Here is an 8,218-nt window from a genome sequence, read left to right as displayed (position 1 = left end):
TAATTCGATTCCGTTGTCCTACTCTAACCACCGACCCAAACATCAGCATATAAAGTCCTGCAGCCATCATTTACCTGATCATGTTTTTTCTCCCCCGGCCGAAACTGAGGTGAGCTTCCCTGTTTCTGATTGAATTTACAAAATCAGTAATTTTGTAGAAGTGGTTTGCTTACTAGAAGACAACGTGTGTTTATTTTGCATGGATGGAAACACAACAAAGTGGCTGATACAGGTAACGATGGTTACATGTATTTACTTTACATACAACTATACAAGGTTGAAATAGTGGTCAACCTGAATATTCAAGGAAGCTGGAACAACAGAGGTAATGTACTGCGTCAGAAGGGAAGTGTTCCTGTCATCCAGCAAAGAGAAGAGCAGCTCCTCAATTGTTTCTCAGTGGAACTAGATGACCCGTTGCGCCCCGGCGCAAATGGCGAAAGCAAGACAGTATTCAAGCCATGTAATAATATTTTTTATTTTGGTCGTAGACAATAATTGGTTTTAAATATTATAAATTAGTTGGGCACTTCATCTACAATAATAAAAAACATTAGAAGTATTGTCAAAAGCTAGCAGGAGCATCCAAAAGAAGAGCAAGTCAATTCTCTGTGCAAGATGAAATACAGAACTTTCAGGCTGCGCTGGATTGTACAATGCCTATTGGCTGATCTGCAGCTTGCGAACAATTAACTGAAGAATGCTTCCGCATCGAGGGAGAACTAAGCGATCCATAGGGAACCCATACCCATGTGTATCATGTGTACGATTATCTGGCTGTTTATCTCTATCACACATACTCCCTCCGTCCACAAATAAGTGTACACGCGGGGTTTTCAAGACAAATTATGAAGTGGAGTGAAAAGTGCATTGGGAAGATGCATCTCTCCACTTCAATTATTACACCTCCAATGAGCTAAGTGCTTGTAGAAAACAAGAAGGACATGTGCTTAATATTATTGGGTTTGATTTCCGTGCGATGAGAGAGAAGCAATTAAAGTGCATTGGAAAGATAGGAGTACACTCTTTTGTGGACAAAGTTTAGACCTTAGATGTCCACTTATTTGTGGACGGAGGGAGTACGCTGTAAAAAAAGATCAGTAGTATATGTGGTATATTCGTGTGTGTTAGAACCGTGACGCACCAGCCCGTGAACTCAGGCTAAGTTTATTAAGCAGTGTCTGAGTTTGTTAGTAGTTCCTACAAAACAAAGCTCTATCAAAGTACGACATATTTTCTTGGCCATGAAACATGGTAGTGTTTTAACAGGCTTCTATTTGTATGGTCTGCAAATAGAACCCCAAATCCAAGATCTGAAGTGTGTGTTCTTCAGTTTAGCACACCGACCTGCTACATAGAGGGACTGGATGCACACCTCACAGCAAATGTCAACCATCTAAGAACCTACGTCAAACCGAAAACAGAGGATTGTCTGATGTTGGGATCTGAACTACCACATGTAGATTTACCTTAGGATTACCATGGAGCAGCAGCAGGTCTTAAATGCAGACAAAACTGCATAGACATGGCATTATAGAAAATTCAAATCTAATAGAAATTATAGCATAGGGCAGTAACATAAGGCAGGCGTCAGTGTTTAGTAACAAATTTGATTTATGGAAACATTGGTTCTATTATACTCTTATTATAGCTGCACACGAACACAACTCAAATCCTGAAGCAACATGTGCTTCAAACTGAATACTTTGGCCAACAAGCTCTCGTTTCCTTAAGATATTCGAAAAGAAAACACTGACATAGCTAAGCAAATGATAGATCTCTGAGTAAGCTGAAATACTCAAATTGCTAAATAAAAAAGATGGCCATCAGACCAATACATCGTTCAGTGCCTACCGATGCCGTGAGCGTGTGCGTTGAAAATAACAAAGTAAATGCAGACATGCTACACAAATGCCTCTCAGAAAACACACCATAGAAAGCCGATGTACTTAAAAAATATATCTTCAATAGATCTGCTTTCATTTTTTCTTAACCCACAAAATGAAACACATGCTGTTCCAGGACAGCAACAAATGCAGCATAAATACATACAGCACCAGCGATTCAGAACATATGTAGAGAATATCGGCAGAAACAAAGATTTCTGAGCATAAGCTCGTGCTATGCATAAAAGCAGATAAATTTTAATTTCAGTCGGTAGTTCGTGGCATACATAGACGTAGATAAAATTTAGACCATAGGTTGGGCATATAGGATATCGTAGGCTCCTCATCTACTGCTGCTACAACAGCGGAGAACACCATAGACCTCTATTTATTAGCACATTTTAAACAAATCATTGGGCAGCATGATAGGAGCAGAAGTTTTAGTCGACATGCTTCAATGCAAGGAAGAACAGCAAAGCTGCATCTTTACTCACTGCAAACAAAAAACACAACAGAGAGTGCACATGGAAGGAGATATAGTGTAGGTGTAATTATCCCAACAATTAAATGAAATACATTGAACTGAACACATTCAACAGAATACACAAACTTAGAAAGACATATATACAGGTCAACTAAACGAGCATTGCCGCTATATATATGTACTATGGTTTAGCAAAAAACTGACTTGGCATTTTGCATAAATGACACTGTTTGCATGGAAATCAAACATTCTTAAAAAGAAAACATGCACGCAACTCGGTATTAAATAACCGGTGAATCAACACAAAGCACAATGCATATATTAGCACCTTGAGCCTATACATGGATATGTACTAATATAAAACATGGAAGCCAAGAGTAAATAAAACAATTATGATGTGGTAAAGGAATAAAGTTGTATACGTTTGAACTCATCTCTAGGACCTGCAAATTCATCGTTACCGCATTAAAAGGTGCTCCCAGGAACTGCATAAGTTGTGCAACAACTTGTCCATCTGCAACCGAAAGAGTAATATGCATGACACTAACTTTTTAGCTCTCTTGACCGCAACAATTTGTCCATCTGACAGTACATCCCTGTATACAGTCCCAGATCCTCCTTCCCAACTTAACCAATGTGAGAAATTTTGAGTCGCCCTGAGAATCTGTTGGATGGAAATTGTTCATACATGATTCCGAGAAAGATCAACAGTGGATCACAATGAACTGCAGAAAATAGTGATAATTCGAACCAGTTAATGATCAAACGAAGAACTCAGACAGTTCACGCAATATGAAAGTATTCAAATACTTGCATGTGTGGTTTTTTTTTCTAGGCAACATTTACTCCAAATTACCCTACCCATTGCTTATTTACTTTCATATCAGATAGACATACACACATTTGATAGACGAAAGTATGGAACGTCAGGATGAGACATACTACCTTTACTCAAAATCCAATATAGTTCTAGTAGGATACAAGCTGATGGACAATGCAGAACGAGTGACACAAACAATCAAGAAATTAGATCAGACATGCATATTGGAGAGAGCTTTTCTATAGCCGGAATGCAGTACTGTCAAGAAAGGGAGGTGTCCCGACCTGAATAACCCATCCCAGGCAGTGGTGGCTGAGGGCGTGCAGTGGCCTGAAGCTGCGCGGGGCTGACAATGAACGGGTCTGAATGCGCGAGGTTGCCATAGCCCGAGATCGGCGGCCAGCAGTGGATGAAATGTGGCTCTTCTTCCCTCTCCTTCCATCTTCTCCCTTCCCTCTACTCATCTCCAATTTTAGGCTGCATGATGCAGATGCAAGGTGTGTCAATTAGGAGCAGTACCGGAGGACCCAGTCAGTTCTTTTGAAAGATCAATAGACCTAAACATGTATATGAATGCTTAAGTTGGATTTCCAACAAATAAATTGTCAACGCCAAGTGTTTCTAGCATATGAGTTTAGTTCATTTGTAGCAGGAATTGATGATACTTTTGGTGGTTCATGCATCACCGATGGTTATGCCCCTATTGGTGAAAATTTTCTTATAAATGAAATTTACTTTGGGTTTAACCAAAAGTTAGATGAACAGTCTTAATTTATTGGCCACATTTTGAATGGAGCCGAGGTTCAGTCATCGTAGGTTTAAATCTAGTAGTACAAATATACTATTTTCTTCATTATAGAAAAAACATGCTGCCAATTTCCATGCAGTTACTTCGAGTAGTACAAGTCACTTCGAGTAGTACAGTAGCAGAACGGTGCATGTCTTACAAGGAAATAAGCCTATCCATGCTTCTTACAGTGACTTCTATTGAGAAAAGTATCGATTTTGCATCATCTATAATTGTATTTGAAGATTATTTTGCATAATGATCGCAAGGGATATAGCATGGGGGCTACTTATAGGAACCCTAGATTTTGTAATAAGCTATAATTTCGTATGTGCTTTCCCTCAATTGGCACGGTATTGCAAAGCAAAAGGAAGAGGTGGAGAAGTGCCTAGGACACCTCTAAGATAAATATCAGGCATCTCTCATACATTTTTGCAACTAAATTGTCACTCAAGTGCTCAACTTACACATCGATAGGAAGACTATCACTTGAGTGAAAAAAACGAACTAAGTTTACTTCTGGCTCTCCCTATTTTTTCTCATTAATTGCTGCTTTAAAGTGTGCAACAATTGTTTCGTCCAGTGCCAAATAAGATTGGGGTTTTAGAGAAAAACAAGCAACATAAGCTTTAGTTACAGAACTTCCAGCATAGTGAGGAATACTCCTTTCTTAGTAAACCCCATTGTGTATGAACGATTAAAGAAATTCATGGATTTTCGTTTCTACACATATGTGGATAACACTCCCCAATTGCTTGAAATACTTGCCTCTACAGCTTTGCAAATTATACCCTAGGTTTTGCACAAGCAGCTATATTCCACTGATTCTGCCCCAGTAAAACTAAAACTATGCCTGTGTGTCACATGCAGCATGCCTGCATTCATTTCCGTTGGCTGAACTTCTAAGACAACTAAACTGAATTTTAGTGCAGGTATATATTTGCAATGCTTGCATTCTTTCATTAATCTTTGTTGGCTTAATTATGCACTAAATACCTTGTGAGCCAACACATACTAAATACCAAATCATGTACCAATATAATTAGAGATTACCTATTATTTTCATGGTTGATCATTTAATCAAACTTCACCAGCCGAGTCAATCCAACAACAATATGAATCGTCATCTGTGACAAGGTATGCTCCGAAGCCATGCAACACCGCTGCCGAAGTGCCCCACCAAATCCCTCGCCACGGTCTTTGTCGCCCTCGATCCCATCCATCAACGCCGCTCTCTCGAATCCACCTGTCAGCACCGCACTGCACAGCTAGGCTTTTTCATGTCTGCCTGTCATGCTCGGGACCTATTGTCTAACTAAGCGAATGTCTAGGTGCACTAAAAGTCCAATTGTGGCAATAGCTCCGGACTATGAGACACCTAGGCCTTTTCATAATTGCCACTGCTGAGACATTCTGCCTGATCATCACTGAGACACCTGCAGTGCAATCTGCTACCCAGCCCGTGTCTCAGTAAAAATAGCAACACACTCATTCTTCTGGTGACGAAACTGAATCAATCCTGATGCCTTGAAGGACCTTCCATCAGGCGATGGGCACAAGAAGGCCAACAAAATAAGGATTCATACTTGTGCAGGGGTGATTCCAGAAGCCTTGAAGAGAGAAACCTGCAAAAATATATTCTCATGGGGTAAGAAAACTGAAATTGAAGTACAGATTTCAATGCAGAAAGATGTTCTACATACAAGGAACTAACTGCAGAATTAGTCTTTTAGTGTCCAATGGGATGGCACGTACAGGTAGTGGAGTAACTCCACGATCAACCTCTGTGAGCCACAAGTACACCTGCAAGTTGTTGTTCATCAGAGATTTTTCTTGTCAGTGAACCTTGATTTCTTTCGTAGAAACCAAAGATCCCAAGCATATTATTCTGTAAGAAAAGCCTCTGGGAGTTGCAATCAAAATATCATGTCAATCAATCTCCGAAGATTGAAATTCTTGCGTAACTCAGGTATGACATACTCCATATGAGCAGTTCAGCACGGTACATAACTATACTCTATATCATGGCCATGACACTACCCACTAGCCACAAACCAATCTGTATCAAATAACGAACACATACAGACAGATAGCCTGAATGAATTAGACAGGGAACACCAGAAGCAATTAACTGACCTGTGCCATTGCAGGCAGCGGAGCACCACGCAGGCAGACCAGCCAGCGGCGACAGCATCAACAGCCCAACCCCCTGCGCCACCGGCCGTGGCCTGGAATATCACCACAGTATCCCGAACCGCACCTTGGCTGCCATGGTCGGCCGGCCGTCGTGGGTGGGGGTGGGGACAGAAAGGGCAGCAACACCTCCAAGCAGGGAGAGTACATCGCACGAGCTTGGAGAGGGAGAGGGACTGGAAGAAGCTCACGTTGACGTTCTGAAAGCAGCAGTGCACGTCGTCGCTCGACGGGCATCGCCACCCAAGCCCCAAACCGTGCCCTTTGTCTTGGCCAGGGAGGTGCCGTTGTTGAGGGGGGCGAGGAGTGGACCGAACCATGGGAAAGAGGGGGCCGGCGACGCGCGGTGGGGCGAGGCCCTTCCCGGCGGCGGCCATGGAGGCAGGCCTGCAACGCACGGTGGAGGTGGGCGTCCGCTGCGCCGTCCTTCACCTCGAAAGCGGAGAGGACGTGTGATTCTGCCTCGCCCCACACCCCGAGCCACCACCAACTCAATGGCCGCCGCCCTGTTGCCATGGAGTTTCTAGGAGGCGAGGAGGAGCGTGGAGACGCGGTGGCGGGGGCGAGGGAAGCGAGGAGGATCACCCACTGGATCATGCTGGCGATCGGCGGCCGGGGAGAGGGCGGAGCATGGAAGCGAAGCAGGCCATCCCGGTGGCCGGCGAGATCTAGGATTTCTGTGTCTGAGAGCTCGTGGGAGAGAGACGAGCAGGGGAACGGCGATTCTCTCTCTCTCTCTCTTTCAGTCGTGTGGTCACATCTCACATGGTTTGGGCTCTTCCAAGTTTCAACCAGTGTACACGTTTCCCTCTCTCTCTTTTTCATAAAAAAACATCGTAGGATAAAAGCCTGCCCTATGGCCAGCAGAACCTAGACAGAAGTTCTGCGACAGCAGAGGAACGGTTGACAAAAGCCTGCCCTGCGGGCCCTATATGTTCCTTGCCATATTTTTTACTTCGGCCTCTTTTGTGTTCTGGCTGGTTGCTCTCCCATCTAGATGTTCTCCTAGAGTGGATGGCTGGTTGCTCTCCCATTTAAAAGAGAGCGGACATATAAAGCATGGTGGTGGTGGTAGCCACTTCACAAAAATACCGTCTGACCATTAGTAAAGAGAAAAATTCACTTTTCATGCGTCAGATTCAAAATTAATAGTTTGAAACTTGTAGCCAAAGAAAAGATGCACAACTTAGCAGAAGATGGGATTAAGATTTAAAAAAAATTCCATGTCATTTTAACAAACTTGCCCATAAAAACACCCGTCTTGGGCCATTCAGCCACTAATTCTTAGTCAAAGTCAACCAATTATGTATCAAGCCAAAAAAAATGATGGTTTGCAAATTTGTTAAGATTGCAAATACGTGATATGAATCTTCACTCATCAAGCTCTTTAGGGTAGACAACATAGTGAACTCCTACTTAGGTGCAAAATTTGTGAATGATTCTTCTACAAAATATTGATGCTGCATGTTTGGTATTTTTTCCTATGTGGTGCATCACAAATGATAGTTTTATGCGCAGGCTTGACACTTTTTCGTGCATCAAACCCAAAAATAACAGTTTAACACATGTTTTGGGCCATTCAGACACTACTTCTTAGTCAAAATCAAACAATTGTGTATCAAGACACAAAAAACTAAGGTTTGCAAATTTATTGGGATTGCAAAGACGCACACATCTGCAAAATATGGGCTCGAGATTTGAAAGGTTCCTATGGATCTTGCACTTCCCAAGCTCTTTAGGGTAGAAAACATAGTGAACTCCTACATCGTGGCAAAATTTGTGAATAATTCTCCTACAAAATTTGATACTCCATGTTTGGTATTTTTTATAGGTAGTGCATCACAAATGATAGTTCTATGGGCAGCCTTGATATGTTTTTAATTTTTTTCAACCTCCTCTAACTCGATGTCAAGTTTAGGTCAAAATAGTGGTGTCCACCTTGTGTGCTACATGGATGATACTCACAATTTGGCCATTGTTTTGGGGTTACACAGGCTCAAGGCACCTCCCCGTATTTTTCTCAAAAAAATTGAATTGTACTTTATGTA

The 8,218-nt window shown here is 42.2% G+C and overlaps 1 long non-coding RNA gene across 2 annotated transcripts; it reads right to left on the bottom strand.

Annotated features, from left to right (window-relative positions):
* Positions 1-2,124: 2,124 nt before the first annotated feature.
* LOC124680806 lies at positions 2,125-6,914 on the bottom strand. 2 transcript variants are annotated; one of them, XR_006995593.1, is made up of 5 exons: positions 6,114-6,914; positions 5,681-5,780; positions 5,031-5,602; positions 3,475-3,667; positions 2,125-3,095 (listed from the first exon to the last, which is right to left on the bottom strand). It is a non-coding gene; the product is annotated as an uncharacterized LOC124680806 (long non-coding RNA). The 2 variants fall into 2 exon arrangements; XR_006995594.1 differs by having other exon boundaries at positions 2,125-3,034.
* Between the last annotated feature and the right edge of the window lie 1,304 nt (positions 6,915-8,218).

The sequence above is a fragment of the Lolium rigidum genome, unplaced genomic scaffold (assembly GCF_022539505.1).
Source record: "Lolium rigidum isolate FL_2022 unplaced genomic scaffold, APGP_CSIRO_Lrig_0.1 contig_28943_1, whole genome shotgun sequence".
NCBI lineage: Eukaryota > Viridiplantae > Streptophyta > Magnoliopsida > Poales > Poaceae > Lolium > Lolium rigidum.
The sequence above is the reverse complement of the archived record's forward strand: the minus strand, read 5'-3'. Positions and strand labels throughout refer to the sequence as shown.